This window comes from Bufo bufo, chromosome 4, assembly GCF_905171765.1.
Source record: "Bufo bufo chromosome 4, aBufBuf1.1, whole genome shotgun sequence".
NCBI classification, from domain to species: domain Eukaryota; kingdom Metazoa; phylum Chordata; class Amphibia; order Anura; family Bufonidae; genus Bufo; species Bufo bufo.
The window spans coordinates 388,087,823-388,108,258 of record NC_053392.1 but is presented as its reverse complement, the minus strand read 5'-3'; positions in this window follow the sequence as shown (position 1 = coordinate 388,108,258).

Sequence of the window (20,436 nt, the reverse complement as noted above, 5' to 3'; positions counted from 1 at the left end):
ACCTTCAACTTCCCACATAAGCTCCGGCCTGGTGCACCTGCCCGACCCCTACCACACATGTGGAATGGCCTGCCTCTTCCTCTGCCTGTCATTTTCAAAATTATCCTGCGACAAAAGTCCCTATAGAAGAGCAGTATTTGTGGAAGAAGGTATAAAACACCCCTGCTTCAATCATTTTTTTAAGGGGCAACTGGTATATCACGCCAGTAGAAATTATTTGTTCCAATGGCGTTTGTCACTCTCTGTAGCTGCAGTAACGCAGCAAAACCGCAAACAAGTGCTGCACTACCCAAATGCACTATATAGAAAGTATATAATTGGTATATCACACCACTGCTTCATTCCGGTTTTTTTCGGTGTCAACTGGTATAGTACACAAGTAGAATTTATTTGTTCCAATAGTGTTTGTCACTCTGTGTAGCTGAGGTAACACAGCAAAACCGCAAACAAATGCTGCACTACCTAAATGCACTATATAGAAAGTACATAATTTGTATATAACACCCCTCCTTCAATCAGTTTTTTTAGGGGGCAACTAGTATATCACACCAGTAGAAATTATTTGTTCCCTTGGTGTTTGTTATTAAGCAAACGCAGCAAAATCACAAACAAATGCTGCACTACCTAAATGCACTATATAGAAAGTATATTATTGGTATATAGCACCCCTGCTTTAATCAGTTTGTTAGTGGGGCAACTGGTATATCACACCAGTAGAAATTATTTGTTCCAATGGTGGTTGTCACTATCTGTAGCTACAGAAACGCAGCAAAAACCGCAAACAAATGCTGCACTACCTAATTGCACTATATAGAAAGTATAATATTGGTATATAACACCCCTGCTTTAATCAGTTTTTTGGGGGGAAAATGGTATATCACACCAGTAGAAATATTTTGTTACAATAGCGTTTGTCACTCTATGTAGCTGAGATAACGCAGCAAAACTGCAAACAAATGCTGCACTACCTAAATGCACAATATAGAAAGTATATAATTGGTATATATCACCCCTGCTTCAATTAGTTTTTTTGGGGGGCAACTGGTAAATCACACCAGTAGAAATTATTGGTTCCAATGGCGTTTGTCACAGTGTGTAGCTCAGGTAACGCAGCAAAACCGCAAACAAATGCTACACTACCTAATTGCGCTATATAGAAAGTATATAATTGGAATAGAACACCCCTGCTTCAATCAATATTTTTGGGAGGCAACTGGCATATCACTCCAGTTTCAATCAGTTGTTCCAATAGCGTTTGTCCCTCTGAATAGCAGTGGTATCTCAGCAGAAACGCACACAAATGCTGCACAATACAAACTATATAGAAAGTATATTTTAGGTATATCACACCCCTACCTCAATCAGTTTTTCGTGGGGCAACTGGTATATCTCATTAGTTGCAATTAGTTAATCCAATAGCGTTTGTCCCTCTGTATAGCTGCGGTATCTCAGCAGAACCGCACACAAATGCTGCACAATACAAATGCACTATGTATAAAGTATATTATAAGTATATCACACCCCTGCCTCAATCATTTTTTTGGGGGGCAAATGCTATATCACACCAGTAGAAATTATTTATTCCAATAGTGTTTGTCACTCTGTGTAGCTTAGGTAACGCAGCAAAACCACAAACAAATGCTGCACTAAACAAATGCACTATATAGAAAGTATATATTTGGTATATTGTACCCCTGCTTCAATCAGTTTTTTTGGGGGGCAACTGGTATATCACACCAGTAGAAATTATTTGTTACAATAGCGTTTGTCACTCTATGTAGATGAGATAACACAGCAAAACTGCAAAAAAAGCTGCACTACCTAAATGCACTATATATGAAGTATATTATTGGTATAGAACACCCCTGCCTCAATCAGTTTTTTTGGGGGACAACTGGTATATCACACCAGTAGAAATTATTTGCTCCAATGGCGTTTGTCACTTAGCAAACGCAGCAAAATCGGAAACAAATGCTGCACTACCTAAATGCACTATATAGAAAGTATATAATTGGTATATAACACCCCTGCGTCATTCATTTTTTTTTGGGGGGGGGGCTACTGGTATATCACTGCAGTAGAAACTATTTGTTCCAGTGGCGTTTGTCACTATCTGTAGCTACGGTAATGCAGCAAAACCGCAAACAAATGCTGCACTACCCAAATGCACTATATAGAAATTATATAATTGGTATCTCACACCCTTGCTTCAATCAGTTTTTTGGGGAGGCAGCTGGTATATCACACAAGTAGAAATGATTTGTTCCAATAGCGTTTGTCACTCTGTGTAGCTGAGGTAATGCAGCAAAACCGCAAACAAATGCTGCACTACCCAAATGCACTATATAGAAAGTATATTATTGGTATATAACACCCCTGCTTAAAACTGTTTTTTGGGGGGCAACTGGTATTGTAACGGATCCCCTTCCATTAATGGACGCTTCCTAGCTTGCGCCGAGGACCACAAGCACCGCACTGGACACCACAGCCACCGCAGACTCCACAACCGCCGTAGCTTAACTGGAGCCGCGCCGTCTTCCTTCCACCCTGAATGAACCTCCAGCATTCAGGACCGTGTGGGAAAGATCTCTCCTCCAGGGAATATGCAGAGCATAGCAATCCCCAGCGTGATACAGCAATTCCCTCCAATAACGAGACGAGGCTGCGTTTTGAAGGGTTAGAAAAACAGGAACTGAACTGAACCGAACCCTTTATTGAGGGCTACCCGCCCGTATTTATGCAGGTCCCCACAATGCATCATGGTTTACTCCTCTCTGCCCTGGAGACACCCGAAGAGCAATTCAATTATCTCCCAGGACAAAGGGAAATCACCAATACACATGTGAGAACAACAGGAGAGGAGTCACCACCCAAATACACAAAATCCTCCCTTCTGTCTGGGATATAATTATGGATTAACATAACTATCACAGACAGTAAAAATACAGTTTTTTAAACATACACTGTAACTTTAAAACCATACATTCCATCCCCATAAAAATTACATATTTAAACTCAGCTTACATCAAACATAAACACTTCCAAAAATCACACAAATCCCTCCAGTGGATCAAAGGTTTAGTGGAAGTTCTTTATGACCGACCGCAAGCACAATTTCCTTCCCAAAACAGTTCCATAGATTTGGGCTGTGCGGTCGGTCAATTTCATGCAGAAAAACTACTAAGTCCCATCTTCGAACGGGACTTAGTCTCTGGAGCTGAAAGTTCAGTATGGAAGAAGGTAATATGTCCCAGGGCCATAGTCGTAGGGCAGGAGGCTAGCCATAAGTCCTCTACAATGCCCAGTGGCAAATGGCAGTTTGTCACAGGTATATCACACCCGTAGAAATTATTTGTTCCAATGGCGTTTGTCACTCTGTGAAGCTGAGGTAACGCAGCAAAACCGCAAACAAATGCTGCACTACCCAAATGCACTATATAGAAATTATATTATTGGTATATAACACCCCTGCCTCAATCACTTTTTTGGGGGGCAACTGGTATATCACACCAGTAGAAATTATTTGTTCCAATGGCGTTTGTCACTCTGTGAAGCTGAGGTAACGCAGCAAAACCGCAAACAAATGCTGCACTACCCAAATGCACTATATGGAAAGTATATTATTGGTATATAACACCCCTGATTCAATATTTTTTTTGTGGTTGACAACTGGTATATAACACTAGTAGAAATGATTTATTCCAATGGCGTTTGTCACTCTGTGTAGCTAAGGAAACGCAGCAAAACCGCAAACAAATGCTGCACTAACCAAATGCACTATATAGAAAGTAGATTATTGGTATATAACAACCCTACTTCAATCAGTTTTTTTAGGGGGCAACTAGTATATCACACCAGTAGAAATTATTTATTCCAATGGCGTTTGTCACTCTGTAGCTGCGGTAACGCAGCAAAACAGCAAACAAATGCTGCACTACCTAAATGCACGATATAGAAAGTATATTATTGGTATATAACACCCTTGCTTCAATCATTTTTTTGGGGGGGCAACTGGTAATTTCACACCAGTAGAAAGAAATTGTTCCATTGGCGTTTGTCACTCTGTGTAGCTGCGGTAATTCAGCAAAACTGCAAACTAATTCTGCACTACCTAAATGCACTATATAGAAATTATATTATTGGTATATAACACCCCTATTTCAATCAGTTTTTTTGGGGGGCAACTAGTATATCACACCAGTAGAAATTACATATTCCATTGGTGTTTCTCACTCCGCAAACACAGCAAAATCAGTTTTTACCCAAATGCACTATATAGAAAGTATATTATTGGTATATAACACCCCTGCTTCAATAAGTTTTTTGGGGGGCAACTGGTATATTACACCAGCAGAAATTATTTGTTCCAATGGCGTTTGTCACTCTGTGCATCTGCAGTAATGCAGCACTACCTAAATGCAGTATATAGAATGTATATTATTGGTATAGAACACCCCTGCTTGAATCAGTTTTTTTGGGGGGCAACTGGTATATCACATAATGTTGAGAGAGCATGCTCGACCAAACTGCTGCGAGTTCCGCATGTGCCCGAGCTGCATACTCGAGTCTTCTCCCCGCATGTTTTACGGCTGCTATGCAGCCAATAAACGTTCAAGTAAGTATTGCCCTCACTGTAATGCCAGTAGCCAGTGATGGGCTGGCTGGAAAACGTCATCGGGTGCTATATAGCGCCTGATGACTCATGTTCAGCTCATAGCCTGGCGCTGCAATTGGCCAGCGCTGCAGCAAGGGACACGCCTCATACAAGAAATCACTCCAGTAGCGCAGACACCGGAGCCTATACCGGGCGAACGGAGCGGCGCCCAGACATACTAGTAAGTGCAGGGGGACCCCTGGGCGCCGCTCTGCCCACTGATATAGTTAGTTTTTAGTTTGTAGAGTAGTGAAAGGTCCTCTTTAAACGTGAAGCATAGCTTGATACAAGTGTCTTGCAGCAATCTACGGGTATCTTCGCCCATTCTTCATGGGCAAAAGCCTCCAGGTCAGTCACATTCTTAAGCTTGCGCACTGCAACTGCTTTCTTTAAGTCCCACCAGAGGTTCTCAATCGGATTTAAGTCTGGTGACTGCGATGGCCACTTCAAAATGTTCCAGCCTTTAATCTGCAACCATGCTCTAGTGGACTTGGAGGTATGCTTGGGATCATTGTCCTGTTGAAAGGTCCAACGTCTCCCAAGCCTCAGGTTTGTGACAGACTGCATCACATTTTCATCCAATACCTCCTGGTACTGAAGAGAATTCATGGTACCTTGCACACGCTGAAGCTTCCCTGTACGTGTAGAAGCAAAACAGCCCCAAAGCATGATTGACCCCCCCCCCGCCATGCTTCACAGTAGGCAAGGTGTTCTTTTCTTCATAGGCCTTGTTCTTCCTCCTCCAAACATAGCGTTGATCCATGGGCCCAAACAGTTCTAATTTTGTTTCATCAGTCCACAGAACACTATCCCAAAACTTTTGTGGTTTGTCCACATTACTTTTGGCATACTGCAGTCGACTCTTCTTATTCTTTGGAGACAGCAAGGGGGTGCACCTGGGAGTTCTGGCATGGAGGCCTTCATTACGCAGTGTGCACCTTATTGTCTGAGCTGAAACTTCAGTACCCACATCTGACAAATCTTTTTTCAGTTCCTCAGCAGTCACACGGGGACTTTTCTCCACTTTGCGCTTCAGGTACAGTAGGTGAACCCGATTTTGTGTCAATCTCGCTCTCTTTCTCGGCGAGATTGAGCACCTACGAGCCCCATCGCGGGAGCCAGCGCCGAGCTGGCTTGCCGCGATGGAGACAGAGCCGTCATAGAAGCGACGGGAGATCCGACTTGGATTCCCGCCAATTCTACACGTGTGCGGCGTTTGTTATGAATCCTGAGGGGGAAGTCCCCGCCGGATTTTAAATAAAAATCCGGCATGGGTCCCCACCTCAGGAGCATACCGGGCCCTTAGGTCTGTTATGGGTTGTAAGGAGAGCCCCCCCTACGCCGAAAAAAACGGCGTAGGGGGTCCCCCTACAATCCATACCAGACCCGTATCCAAAGCACGCTACCCGGCCAGCCAGGAAGGGAGTGGGGACGAGCGAGCGCCCCCCCCCCCCCTCCTGAGCCGTACCAGGCTGCATGCCCTCAACATGGGGGGGTTGGGAGCTCTGGGGCAGGGGGCGCACTGCGGCCCCCCCACCTCAGAGCACCCTGTCCCCATGTTGATGAGGACAGGGCCCCTTCCCGACAACCCTGGCCGTTGGTTGTCGGGGTATGCGGGCGGGAGGCTTATCGGAATCTGGGAGCCCCCTTTAATAAGGGGGCCCCCAGATACCGGCCCCCCACCCTAAGTGAATGAGTATGGGGTACATCGTACCCCTACCCATTCACCTGCAAGAAAAGTGGTAAAAACACAAATAAACCACACAGTGTATTAAAATATTTTATTTTTCTGCTCCGGAGGCCGCCCCCTGTCTTCTTTATTAGCTCTTTTACCAGGGGGGGCTCTTCTTCTTCCGCTATCCCGACGGGTCTTCTCCGCTATCCGGGGGGTCTTCTCAACTCTCCGGGGTTCTCCTTCTGTCTTCGCCGCTCTCCGTTGTTGACTCGGCGCACCCCGGTTCTTCGTCTCGCGAGATCTCGGATTTTAAATAAAAATTTAGCGAGACGAAGAACCGGGGTTCGCCTTCTGTCTTCGCCGCTCTCCGTTGTTGACTCGGCGCAACAACGGAGAGCGGCGAAGACAGAAGGAGAACCCCGGAGAGTTGAGAAGACCCCCCGGATAGCGGAGAAGACCCGTCGGGATAGCGGAAGAAGAAGAGTTCCCCCTGGTAAAAGAGCTAATAAAGAAGACAGGGGGCGGCCTCCGGAGCAGAAAAATAAAATATTTTAATACACTGTGTGGTTTATTTGTGTTTTTACCACTTTTCTTGCAGGTGAATGGGTAGGGGTACGATGTACCCCATACTCATTCACTTAGGGTGGGGGGCCGGTATCTGGGGGCCCCCTTATTAAAGGGGGCTCCCAGATTCCGATAAGCCTCCCGCCCGCATACCCCGACAACCAACGGCCAGGGTTGTCGGGAAGGGGCCCTGTCCTCATCAACATGGGGACAGGGTGCTCTGAGGTGGGGGGGCCGCAGTGCGCCCCCTGCCCCAGAGCACCCAACCCCCCCATGTTGAGGGCATGCAGCCTGGTACGGCTCAGGAGGGGGGGGGGGGGGGGGGCGCTCGCTCGTCCCCACTCCCTTCCTGGCTGGCCGGGTAGCGTGCTTTGGATACGGGTCTGGTATGGATTGTAGGGGGACCCCCTACGCCGTTTTTTTCGGCGTAGGGGGGGCTCTCCTTACAACCCATAACAGACCTAAGGGCCCGGTATGCTCCTGAGGTGGGGACCCATGCCGGATTTTTATTTAAAATCCGGCGGGGACTTCCCCCTCAGGATTCATAACAAACGCCGCACACGTGTAGAATTGGCGGGAATCCAAGTCGGATCTCCCGTCGCTTCTATGACGCGCTTGCTGGGATGTGCTGTCACTATTCCAGTGAGTGCGAGATCTCACAAACACCTACTGTAGCACACAGCAGTCGAAGTCAGCATCTTCTTTCTGCCACAACCAGGTAGCGTTTCAACAGTGCCCTTTGCCTTGAATTTGCGAATGATGCTTCCTATGGTGTCTCTTGGTATGTTTAACATCTTTGCAATCTTCTTATAGCCATTGCCCTTCCTGTGAAAATAAATCACCTCTTCTCTGGTCTTCCTGGACCATTCTCTTGACTTCACCATGTTTGTAAACACACCAGTAAATGTCTAGAAGGAGCTGAGTATCACAGTCCTTTTAAATCTGCCTAATTGGTGCTTATTATGCTTGATTGCTGCTCCTTGACATCCACAGGTGTTTTCAATACCTGATCGAAAACACTTGAATGAACCTCTGTTCTTAAGAGTGGTAGTCTTTAACCGCCTCCGGACCGCCTAACGCAGGATCGCGTTCCGGAGGCGGCAGCTGCAGGCACAGTCACGCATATATGCATCATCTCGCGAGACGCGAGATTTCCTGTGAACGCGCGCACACAGGCACGCATGTTCACAGGATCGGAAGGTAAGCTAGTGGATCTCCAGCCTGCCAGCGGCGATCGTTCGCTGGCAGGCTGGAGATGCGATTTTTTTAACCCCTAACAGGTATATTAGACGCTGTTTTGATAACAGCGTCTAATATACCTGCTACCTGGTCCTCTGGTGGTCCCTTTTGCTTGGATCGACCACCAGAGGACACAGGCAGCTCAGTAATAAGTAACACCAAACACCACTACACTACACACACACCCTGTCACTTATTAACCCCTTATTAACCCCTGATCACCCCATAAAGACTCCCTGATCACCCCCCTGTCATTGATCACCCCCTTGTAAGGCTCCATTCAGACGTCCATATGTTTTTTACGGATCCACGGATACATGGATCGGATCCGCAAAACACATACGGACGTCTGAATGGAGCCTTACAGGGGGTGATCAATGACAGGGGGGGTGATCACCCCATATAGACTCCCTGATCACCCCCCTGTCATTGATCACCCCCCTGTCATTGATCACCCCCCTGTAAGGCTCCATTCAGATGTCCGTATGTTTTTTGCGGATCCACGGATACATGGATCGGATCCGCAAAACACATACAGACGTCTGAATGGAGAATTACAGGGGGGTGATCACCCCATATAGATTCCCTGATCACCCCCCTGTCATTTCATTGATCACCCTCCTGTCATTGATCACCCCCCTGTAAGGCTCCATTCAGACGTCCGTATATTTTTTACGGATCCACGGATGCACGGATCGGATCCGCAAAACACATACGGACGTCTGAATGAGCCTTACAGGGGGGGTGATCAATGGCAGGGGGGTGATCACCCCATATAGACTCCCTGATCACCCCCCTGTCATTGATCACACCCCTGTCATTGATTTCCCCCCTGTAAGGCTCTATTCAGACGTCCGTATGTTTTTTTACAGATCCACGGATACATGGATCGGATCCGCAAAACACATACGGACATCTGAATGGAGCCTTACAGGGGGGTGATCAATGACAGGGGGGTGATCACCCCATATAGACTCCCTGATCACCCCCCTGTCATTTATCACCCCCTGTAAGGCTACATTCAGACGTCCGTATGTTTTTTTACGGATCCACGTATACATGGATCGGATCCGCAAAACACATACAGACGTCTGAATGGAGCCTTACAGGGGGGTGATCACCCCATATAGACTCCCTGATCACCCCCCTGTCATTGATCACCCCCCTGTAAGGCTCCATTCAGACATTTTTTTGGCCCAAGTTAGCGGAAATTTTTTAGTTATTTATTTTTCTTACAAAGTCTCATATTCCACTAACTTGTGACAAAAAATAAAATCTCACATGAACTCACCATACCCCTCATGGAATCCAAATGCGTAAAATTTTTTAGAAATTTATATTCCAGACTTCTTCTCACGCTTTAGGGCCGCTAAAATGCCAGGGCAGTATAAATACCCCACATGTGACCCCATTTTGGAAAGAAGACACCCCAAGGTATTCCATGAGGGGCATATTGAGTCCATGAAAGATTGAAATTTTTGTCCCAAGTTAGCGGAAAGGGAGACTTTGTGAGAAAAAATAAATAAATAAAAATTTCCGCTAACTTGTGCCAAAAAAAAAAATTTCTATGAACTCGCAATGCCCCTTATTGAATACCTTGGGGTGTCTTCTTTCCAAAATGGGGTCACATGTGAAGTATTTATACTGCCCTGGCATTTTAGGGGCCCTAAAGCGTGCGAAGAAGTCTGGGATCCAAATGTCTAAAAATCCCCTCCTAAAAGGAATTTGGGCACCTTTGCGCATCTAGGCTGCAAAAAAGTGTCACACATGTGGTATCGCCGTACTCAGGAGAAGTTGGGGAATGTGTTTTGGGGTGTCATTTTACATATACCCATGCTGGGTGAGATAAATATCTTGGACAAATGCCCTCTTTGTATAAAAAAAAAAGGGAAAAGTTGTCTTTTGCCAAGATATTTCTCTCACCCAGCATGGGTATATGTAAAAATACACCTCAAAACACATTGCCCAATTTCTCCTGAGTACGGCGATACCAGATGTGTGACACTTTTTTGCAGCCTAGGTGGGCAAAGGGGCCCACATTCCAAAGAGCACCTTTCGGATTTCACAGGGCATTTTTTACAGATTTTGATTTCAAACTACTTACCACACATTAGGGCCCCTAGAATGCCAGGGCAGTATAACTACCCCACAAGTGACCCCATTTTGGAAAGAAGACACCCCAAGGTATTCCGTGAGGGGCATGGTGAGTTCCTAGAATTTTTTATTTTTTGTCACAAGTTAGCGGAAAATGATGATTTTTTCTTTATTTTTTTCTTACAAAGTCTCATATTCCACTAACTTGTGACAAAAAATAAAAACTTTCATGAACTCACTATGCCCATCATGAAATACCTTGGGGTGTCTTATTTCCAAAATGGGGTCACTTGTGGGGTAGTTATACTGCCCTGGCATTCTAGGGGCCCTAATGTGTGGTAAGTAGTTTGAAATCAAAATCTGTAAATAATGCCCTGTGAAATCCGAAAGGTGCTCTTTGGAATGTGGCTCCCTTTGCCCACCTAGGCTGCAAAAAAGTGTCACACATCTGGTATTGCCGTACTCAGGAGAAGTTGGGCAATGTGTTTTGGGGTGTCATTTTACATATACCCATTGCCCAACTTCTCCTGAGTACGGCGATACCAGATGTGTGACACTTTTTTGCAGCCTAGGTGGGCAAAGGGGCCCACATTCCGAAGAGCACCTTTAGGATTTCACAGGGCATTTTTTACAGATTTTGATTTCAAACTACTTACCACACATTAGGGCCCCTAGAATGCCAGGGCAGTATAACTACCCCACAAGTGACCCCATTTTGGAAAGAAGACACCCCAAGGTATTTCGTGATGGGCATAGTGAGTTCATGGAAGTTTTTATTTTCTGTCACAAGTTAGTGGAATATGAGACTTTGTAAGGAAAAAAAATTTATAAAAAAATCATCATTTTCCGCTAACTTGTGACAAAAAATAAAAAGTTCTATGGGCTCACTATGCCCATCAGCGAATACCTTAGGGTGTCTACTTTCCGAAATGGGGTCATTTGTGGGTTTTTTCTACTGTCTGGGCATTGTAGAACCTCAGGAAACATGACAGGTGCTCAGAAAGTCAGAGCTGCTTCAAAAAGCGGAAATTCACATTTTTGTACCACAGTTTGTAAACGCTATAACTTTTACCCAAACCATTTTTTTTTTTACCCAAACATTTTTTTTTTTAATCAAAGACATGTAGAACAATAAACTGAAAGAAAAATTTATATATGGATGTCATTTTTTTGGAAAGATTTTACATCTGAAAGTGAAAAATGTAATTTTTTTGCAAAAATGTTGTTAAATTTCGATTAATAACAAAAAAAGTAAAAATGGCAGCAGCAATGAAATACCACCAAATGAAAGCTCTATTAGTGAGAAGAAAACGAGGTAAAATTCATTTGGGTGGTAAGTTGCATGACCGAACAATAAACTGTGGAAGTAGTGTAGTGCAGAAGTGTAAAAAGTGGCCTGGTCATTAAGGGTGTTTAACTAGGGGGGCTGAAGTGGTTAAGGGGTTGAATAATTGTGTCAATGAGGAAATCACAAAAAAAACATTTAATACTGTATTACAAAAACAATTGATGTCATTTTAGTTGCATTTGGTTCTTTAAAAAGTCCTTGTAAGATTTCATTCTGAACACAATTACAAATGTACACTAAATTCCCTAAAACCCTTTACAGCATTGGGGGTTGAATAATTTTGAACACAACTGTATATTTAGAGGGTGTCTGCAGTGACTAGAGACATCTGTTCAATACCTTTTGTGTGTCAGGTCCAGAGATTGGAGAAATAAAACTGAAAAAAATACTTTATCTTTTCCATCATTATTAATAATATTTCTATAGAGGGTGTCTGCAGTGACTAGAGACCTATATATAGAGATGCCTGGAGGTGTATAAACTCCAATTTAAATGTCCCTTCTCTCCATCTACAAGCTACATCTAGGTGCACCTGTGAGGCCTAGGCCTTATCAGCCAATCTTGAGTGGGACTCGCAGACTCCTCCCTCCTCCCATTGCTAGCATGGTTACATGATGGAGGTAACTGGTGAGTTGTTTGTGAGTTGGCCTCATGCTCCTGTGATTTGCCCACTGGCTCCTGGTATTGCCCACATATGCACAGGTAGGTGAGTGTTAGGTCCCGAGCTTCTTGAGAAACCTTGGCGCGGTGCTTGGGCTCAGACATGTCCTACACCGTAGGACATGTTGGCTAATCTCTCAATTTTAAAATCAGTTTGAGGGTTTAGTAAGACCACAGAGTGCACCTGTCTTTGTTATTATTTTGTTATATTGTTATATTGATTATCACATCCACATAATTTCTATCTTGTGTAGGATGTCTATTGTGGTACTTGTGGTTCGCTGCGGTCATCCTCCACTGTATGCATTTTTGCTGGGGATCGTCATTAGAAACGGGCCACAAGTGCAGGATTTGCTCCCCTATATATATATATATGCACAACTGCATGAGGGTTTGAGCACTTCCTGCTTGTTTAATACCACGCCATTCTTCTCTGTGCCTACCATAGTGATCATGGGTAGCGGGGAATCAAGGTTCCAGGCCGGAGAAGGAGCCTGAGAAAGGGATACCACATCCAAGGGAGGTCAATGGATGTAATTAAATGTGATTGAGCAGAAGTGTGGGACAAATTATTGAAGCCGAAGCTTCCAAGTAAAGGGCTATTACCCATTCCCGACTTGGGGATGTAGTGACGATAAATAACAATACAGGACTCTTAAGTGCCCTGTTATTGGAATGATTAATAAAACATTACATGGAATGTCACTGAGGTATTTTGGATTTTGAAACGTTAGACAGGCGAGGCCCTGCCGCCGCTTTGTTGACTCTAGATAACTTCTGCCTGATTGCACGTCCCCGTGACGTCCACGATCCAATTGGATATCTTCTCTATCAACTTTTGATGTTCTTTTCTGCGCCTACCATGGTGATGACGGGAAGTGGGGAATCAGGGCTCCACGCCGGAGAGGTAGCCTGAGAAAGGGATACCACATCCAAGGAAGGTCAATGGCTGAAATGTGATTGAGCTGAAATGTGGGACAAGTTATTAAAGCGGAAGGATCGAATGAAAGGAGGGGGCACAAGTCAATAAAAGACACATTTTAGAAATTTAAGTCCCTGTCACCTATGCAGAGCAGGGGTTTTTCATTGGCAAAAATGGGTTAATGTCACACACTAATGGAACAGAAGATTTTTAAAAATTTCGGTCCCTATCATCTATGGAGAGCAGGGGTTTATTCATGGCAAAACTGTGTTCATATCACCCACCAATTGAACAGACAATTTTACAAAAATTAGGTCCCTGTCACCTATGCAGAGCAGGGGTTTATTCACAGCAAAAATTGTAAAATGTCACCCAAGAATGTAACAGAGGCTTTTGCACCCTGCTCCCTCTTTTGCTATGCTGGTGCCTCTGTGCGACCCCCGCCTCTTCCTCCGAACTAGACAGGTCACTCGCATGACCTTGATTCCATGTGGGGTCTAGTATCTCATCATCCTCCACATCATCTTCCACCCACTCTTTACCCCTGCCCTCCTTGTCGGTCTGCAGACTGCAGAAATCTGCAGCAGTTGGCACCTGTGTTTTGTCATCAGAGACGTGCTGTGGTGGTCTTCCAATGTCCTCATCCTGAAACATAAGTGGATAGGCATCAGTGCACTCAATCTCTTTCACTTCTGGTGCAGGGCTATGTGGGTGGCCCATGGAAACCCTGCCAGCAGAGTCATCAAAAAGCAAAGGAGACTGCTGCATGACTTGGGGCTCAGACTGCTTGCCTGATTTGCAAGGGGGTGAGTTGAAAGACAGATGGCCATGGGCTGTGGGTGCCAACTCTGAACTTTCAGCAGGGGACTGGGTGGGAGACAATGCGAAGGAACTGTAGGCATGGTCAGCCCCACAATCTACTATAGTCTGTACTTAAAAACCAATATATACCCCAACCAGGGAATAATTACTGAAAAGTAATTGACTGGCATAAGTCTATGGCAGACTACCACAATACAAAACCTACAAAGACTGCCAGACCACTTATAATATGTTATTACTTTATTACAAAATTACATAAATTAACAAACATGATTAAAAGAAAGTATGGTGCAGGAGAAAAGAAAAGACGACATCACTGGAGGATAAACACAGCGGATGCATGTCCATACATCAGTCCATCTGTATGATACATTGGAGGATAAAGTGCAAATGCAAACATGTCATATACAATCAAAGGACATAGAACAATTACCCATGCTGTGTCTCCTCCAGAATGGCGCCAACCCAATAAAGTAATAACATATTATAAGCGGTCTGGCAGTCTTTGTAGGTTTTGTATAGTCTGTACTTGTTCTGGCCTCACCTGATTCGTACTGTGCTAAATGCAGTGTAGGCCGCAAATGTACTTTCAAGCGCAATAGATGTGCATTTGTCACCCAACAATGTAACAGACGAATTAGTGAAATGTATTTCCTTGTCCACTAGGTAGAGCAGGAGTATATCACAGTCAAAAATTGGTGAATGTCACCCAACTATGTAACAGACAAATTAGTGGAATGTATTTCCTTGTCTACTAGGTAGAGCAGGGGTACATCACAGCCAAAAATTGGTGAATTTCACCCGACAATGTAACAGACAAATTAGCGAAACTTATTTACCTGTCTACTAGGTAGAGCAGGGGTATATAACAGCCAAAAATTGGTGAATTTCACCCGAAAATGCAACAGACAAATTAGTGCAATGTATTTCCCTGTCTACTAGGTAGAACAGGGGTATACCACACCAAATATTGGTGAATTTCACCCGACAATGTAAAAGGCAAATTTGTGAAATTTATTTTCCTGTCTACTAAGTAGAGCAGGGGTATATCACAGCCAAAAATTGGTGAATTTCACCCGACAATGTAACAGACAAATTAGTGAAATGTATTTCCCTCTCTACTAGGTAGAGCAGGGGTATATCACAGCCAAAAATTTGGGATATGTAACCCAACATTGTATCAGACAAATTAGTGAAATGTATTTCACTCTCTACTAGGTAGAGCAGGGGTATATCACAGCCAAAAACTTGGGATATGTAACCCAACATTGTATCAGACAAATTAGTGAAATGAATTAAAATAAAATATGTTAAAATTAAAAAAAATAATCTTGATCTATGAGGTGGAGGAGGATGAAGTAGCCAACACTGGTTTTTGGTTTTATTTATTTTTATTTATATTTTGTTTAAATTAGTGTATATGTGAGGGAGTCACAGTCTGGGGCCCCCAAGATGAGACATTTGATGCTCCAGTTGGATGCATCTGTGACTACATTGAATAAGCTATAGTGATATAACATGCAGTTTGTGTGACTGGCCACTAGAGGCCCTTAGTCGGACAGCCCCCTTAGAACTAATGGAGCGAGATGTTGACAATTAATATATAAAAAGAAAAGTAATCTTATAGCTGCACCTGATTGGCTTTCTTATTGAAATAGACTGTAAAAAATAGCTTCTTATTTATTTTGTGCATTTTGTTATTTTGTTGCCATGTCCTAACTTCCTGGGAAAAGCTACAGGGGCTGGAGAGAGGAAGTGGCAGGAGGACAGAGAGTCGGCAGTTGGAGAGCAACGGATTCAGACGTGTCTGCTTAGGCCTCTTTCACACTTGCGTTGTCCGGATCCGGCGTGTACTCCACTTGCCGGAATTACACGCCGGATCCGGAAAAACGCAAGTGTACTGAAAGCATTTGAAGACGGAACCGTCTTCCAAATGCGTTCAGTGTTACTATGGCACCCAGGACGCTATTAAAGTCCTGGCTGCCATAGTAGTAGTGGGGAGCGGAGGAGCAGTATACTTACAGTCCGTGCGGCTCCCGGGGCGCTCCAGAGTGACGTCAGAGCGCCCCATGCGCATGGATGACGTGATCCATGTGATCACATGATCCATGCGCTTGGGGCGCCCTGACGTCACTCTGGAGCGCCCGGGGAGCCGCACGAACGGTAAGTACACTGCTCCCCCGCTCCCCGCTACACTTTACCATGGCTGCCAGGACTTTAGCGTCTTGGCAGCCATGGTAACCACTCTGAAAAAGCTAAATGTCGGCTCCGGCAATGCGCCGAAACGACGTTTAGCTTAAGGCCGGATCCGGATCAATGCCTTTCAATGGGCATTAATTCCGGATCCGGCCTTGCGGCAAGTCTTCCGGATTTTTGGCCGGAGCAAAAAGCGCAGCATGCTGCGGTATTTTCTCCGGCCAAAAAACGTTCCGTTCCGGAACTGAAGACATCCTGATGCATCCTGAACGGATTTCTCTCCATTCAGAATGCATTAGGATAAATTGAGAGATTAGGGCCGACGACGGAACTCTATGCCGGAAGACAAGAACGCAAGTGTGAAAGAGCCCTAAATTGTTTACCTGAGGTGTCCTGTGATCAGACAGAGATTGAAGGCTTTATCCACAGCAAGCAAGGGACGATTGGTGAATATCTGCAGCCTGTTAAAGAGGATCTGTAGTCTTCATTTATAATCAGAAGCTGAGGAGACCAGAGGCCTGCCTGCCCTGATGCCAGCGGTGAATCATCATCAAGAAAACCAAGCTGCCATTCAAGCCTGCACTGGAGATCTCAGCCTGAAGCATTTTACACTCGGTTAGTGCACAGTTTTAATGGGACTTAAATCCTGAGCTCAGGTCCCTCCCTGCAATCAGGGTGAGGACAAGTTTTGGCACCGCTGCAGCAATTAAAGCTTTACTGCAACAGCAAGTGGAACCACATCCCGACTCTGGAGTTACAAATAGCCACGTGGAAGTTCAAGGGAGTCTAGCTGAGGTGGGGGAGTGGGCATTACTGGCATTTGGGGGGATAGTGTGGGATTTTTCTGTATTTGGCCTCTGTGAGCCACAGTGCCCCTCAGCCGAGATCCCAGGTACACAGACCCCAAATTTAGTGTTGATTCTTAGTGGCTTGGGTTCGCTGTGTTTGGTTAGGAGATCCTGCCATATTTAGTGGCATTTAGGCAAAATATGAATATTTAAAGGTACAGTTCCTAAATTATGGAATTCCCGGCTGGGGTCCCACTGTGGACAATCTTGGGTTGCTAACAACCCAGAGAGGTTGTATCACTACTTCAGTACACCAGAGCATACCTCACTCTGTGTGGTTCGGCTGGATCACGGTGTACATTATATTGTATATAGTTTTCTCTTCTAAAGTCAGTAAAATTATTTTGGTTCACACAGCTCACTGTCCGTGCATTCATTCTTGTGTGGTTCACTGTATCCCAACGGACTCCCTCGGGTCCACCTCTTAAAAATTGGCGTAGTCGGCAGGATACAGTGATACCCATGCAGGCGAATGCAGCGGAGGGAGCGGCTCAGCCTGCCCTACAGGCTGTGGCAGCGAGTTCAGGGGGTGGCGAGGCAGTGGCGCCCATTGCCACCCACAGGGCAGCACCCCCACAGGCCCTGATGGGACACCTCCCGACGGGTGCTCTGTTGAATCACTTAGCGAAACATGACGGGAAAAACATGTTGCTATCCGACTGGGTAGACCGGGTTAGGGGAGCCATAAAGATGTATAACCTGGCCCCTGAGATATGTTCGGAGGTTGCCATTAACACACTAGAGGGGCGGGCTAGACGGACCATTATGGTTAGGCCCCCGGAGGAGCGTGACACGTTTGATAAAATCGTGGCCTATCTCGAAAAGTTACATGGGGGGTTGGCAGAGATCACGACTCTATGTGCCCAATTCTTTAGCGGGACCCAACGGGAAGATGAGGACCTACAGGACTATGCGACGGCCCTGCAGGAGTTAGGGAATAACCTTAATCGTCGAGCCCCTAGGGCTCTGGGTGATCCTGGAGGTGGAGACGATCCCTTAAGGGACCATTTTGTGGTAGGGATCGGGGACGAGCGGCTGAGGCAGCAAATATCCGAATACTTAATCCAGAACCCGGACAAACCATTTGTGGAAGTATATACAGAAGCAATCGCACGGGAACTCCGAATGACTACGGGAACCTTAAAGGCTGTGTCGGCTGTGCGAATGACTGGCAAAGTGCGGGAAGAATCCTCTGGAGAGGTGGTCCAGGAGAAGCTGTGTGAGGCAGTGACTGCGCTGTGTGCCGAGATGGCTCGATGGAGGACGGCCGATTCGACAAGGAGGAGTGCCCCCATGGCCATGCCAGCCACCCGGCAGGCAGGAGAGGAAATTCCTATGGGACGACCCCGTGAACAGAGGGAACGGATCCGGGTCCGCTGCTGGAAGTGCAAGCAGCTGGGTTATTATGCCCGAAACTGCTCCTCGGACTGGGCAGACGAAGGAGAGGGGCTTCCTCTAAACTCCCCACTGCCGCAGTGACAGGGCGGCCTGCGGTGGAAACTGGGAGACGACGCCCTATCCATGGGAACCAAGATTTGTACTCCGAGAGTCCATGGCTGGAAGCAGACATCGAGGGGCAGAGGGTTCGCTGCCTGGTGGATACTGGGTCAAAGTGTACGATTATGCCCTATGACTATTTTGAGGCCCATTTCGGGTGCAAAATGAGACCAGAAGCTGGCAGCCTGATCCGCTTGGTCGTGGCCAACAATGAAAGCTTGGTAGTGAAGGGGGTGGTATGGATGAGGATAAAAAATTTTGGCCAAGTAATGGGAACCATAGGAGTGATCCTAGTGACACATTCCCCCAGGCAAAGGGTTGACCGTGACATTAGGGATGAATGTCCTGCGGGAGCTAGACCACCAGCTTTTTGCTAAGGAGGGCCCCCGTTATTGGCAGCATGCCACAACTCATCGACCGACACAGAGAGTCCTTCGGCAGATGGTGAGGAGTTGTGGCTTGCAGAACAGCGTGACTCCAGGCCAGTCTGTGGGGATTGTAAGGGTTCCATCGTGCGCCAAAATGGTGTTTGGCCCACATCAGGAGCGTGTAGTTATGATGGCCGTGGGCACCAACCGGAGGCTAGACGGCTTGGAGGTCATGGTAGAACCTGTTCCCAGTGGAGAAGGGAGAGCGAAACCGTTAGTAGCTAGAGCCTTGACAACCGTGAGAGATGGTCGAGTACCCATCAGATGCATCAACCTGCAGGACCAGGAGGTCACCGTGCCACCCGGGACCCTGCTAGCCGAAGTGACAGTGCACGACGGCGAAGTGCTCCGGAAAGAGGAGTTCACTCTCGAGCCAAGTCAGCAAAAAGTATGGACTTACGCTTGTGACGGCGGAAAGGATATAAGATACATAAATCACAAAGCAAGTTTTCTAGGCGAGAAGCTGGGGATAAGGTCACCTCCTAGCTAATCCCTAACTGCTCACCCTATTCTGCTTTTCCCACATTCAGACCTTGAAGGTTGGAATAATGTGTCCTCGTGCCTGGGCTGAGAATACCCTAGAATCCCTGAGATGGGGAAAGGGGAAAAAGGGACAGCCTGCTCCCTCAGAACCAGGAGGGGACAGACGACACACAAAAGCCAAGACAGCAAACCAAAGAAATAAGAAACCAACTTATCTTATCTGAGCCGGAAAAGCCAATCCTTCACTCCTTACTTCCACAGACTGACTGAGCTATAACCCGCACGGCCCCCTGGGAGTGAAAGTAATTTAAGCCAATGACCCCACCCAGAGCACCTGAAGGGTGGCAGATCTAGTACGACTCCAAAACAAAACAAATGATTAGACACGTGCTGCTAATCTGACAGACCTCCGCATATCGTCTGAGCAGGGCATGACAACGCTGTGGGGACGACCCCAGAAGAAATCCCCACTGTGGATTGGAATGGCCGGAAGATTATGGAGATCATGGGTATGGAACAGGGAACCTTGACTCCCGAGCAGCGAGGGAAGGTAGAGACCCTTCTGTGGGAGTACCAAGATGCCTTCTCCCGCCATGAGGTGGATTTTGGGTGCGATAGAACATGAAATCCCCACAGGGGACTCCCCGCCGATCCGAGAGCGATACCGGCAGATCCCTCCCAAGGTCTATCAAGAGGTGAAAACTATGTTGGCAAGTATGCTGGATAACGGGGTTATTCAGGAAAGCCAAAGTCCATGGGCGGCACCAGTGGTACTGGTCCGAAAAAAAAGATGGGACTCTCCGGTTCTGCGTTGATTACCGGAAGCTGAACACAAATACGGTACGGGGCGCTTATTCCCTCTCGAGGATCGAAGAGACATTGTCTGCACTGGGGAGAGCCCAGTTCTTCTCCACCCTCGGCTTGGCCAGCGGATACTGGCAGGTGCCTATGGCGAAGAAAGATAAGGCAAAAACAGCGTTCATCCTCCCGATGGGGTTGTATGAAT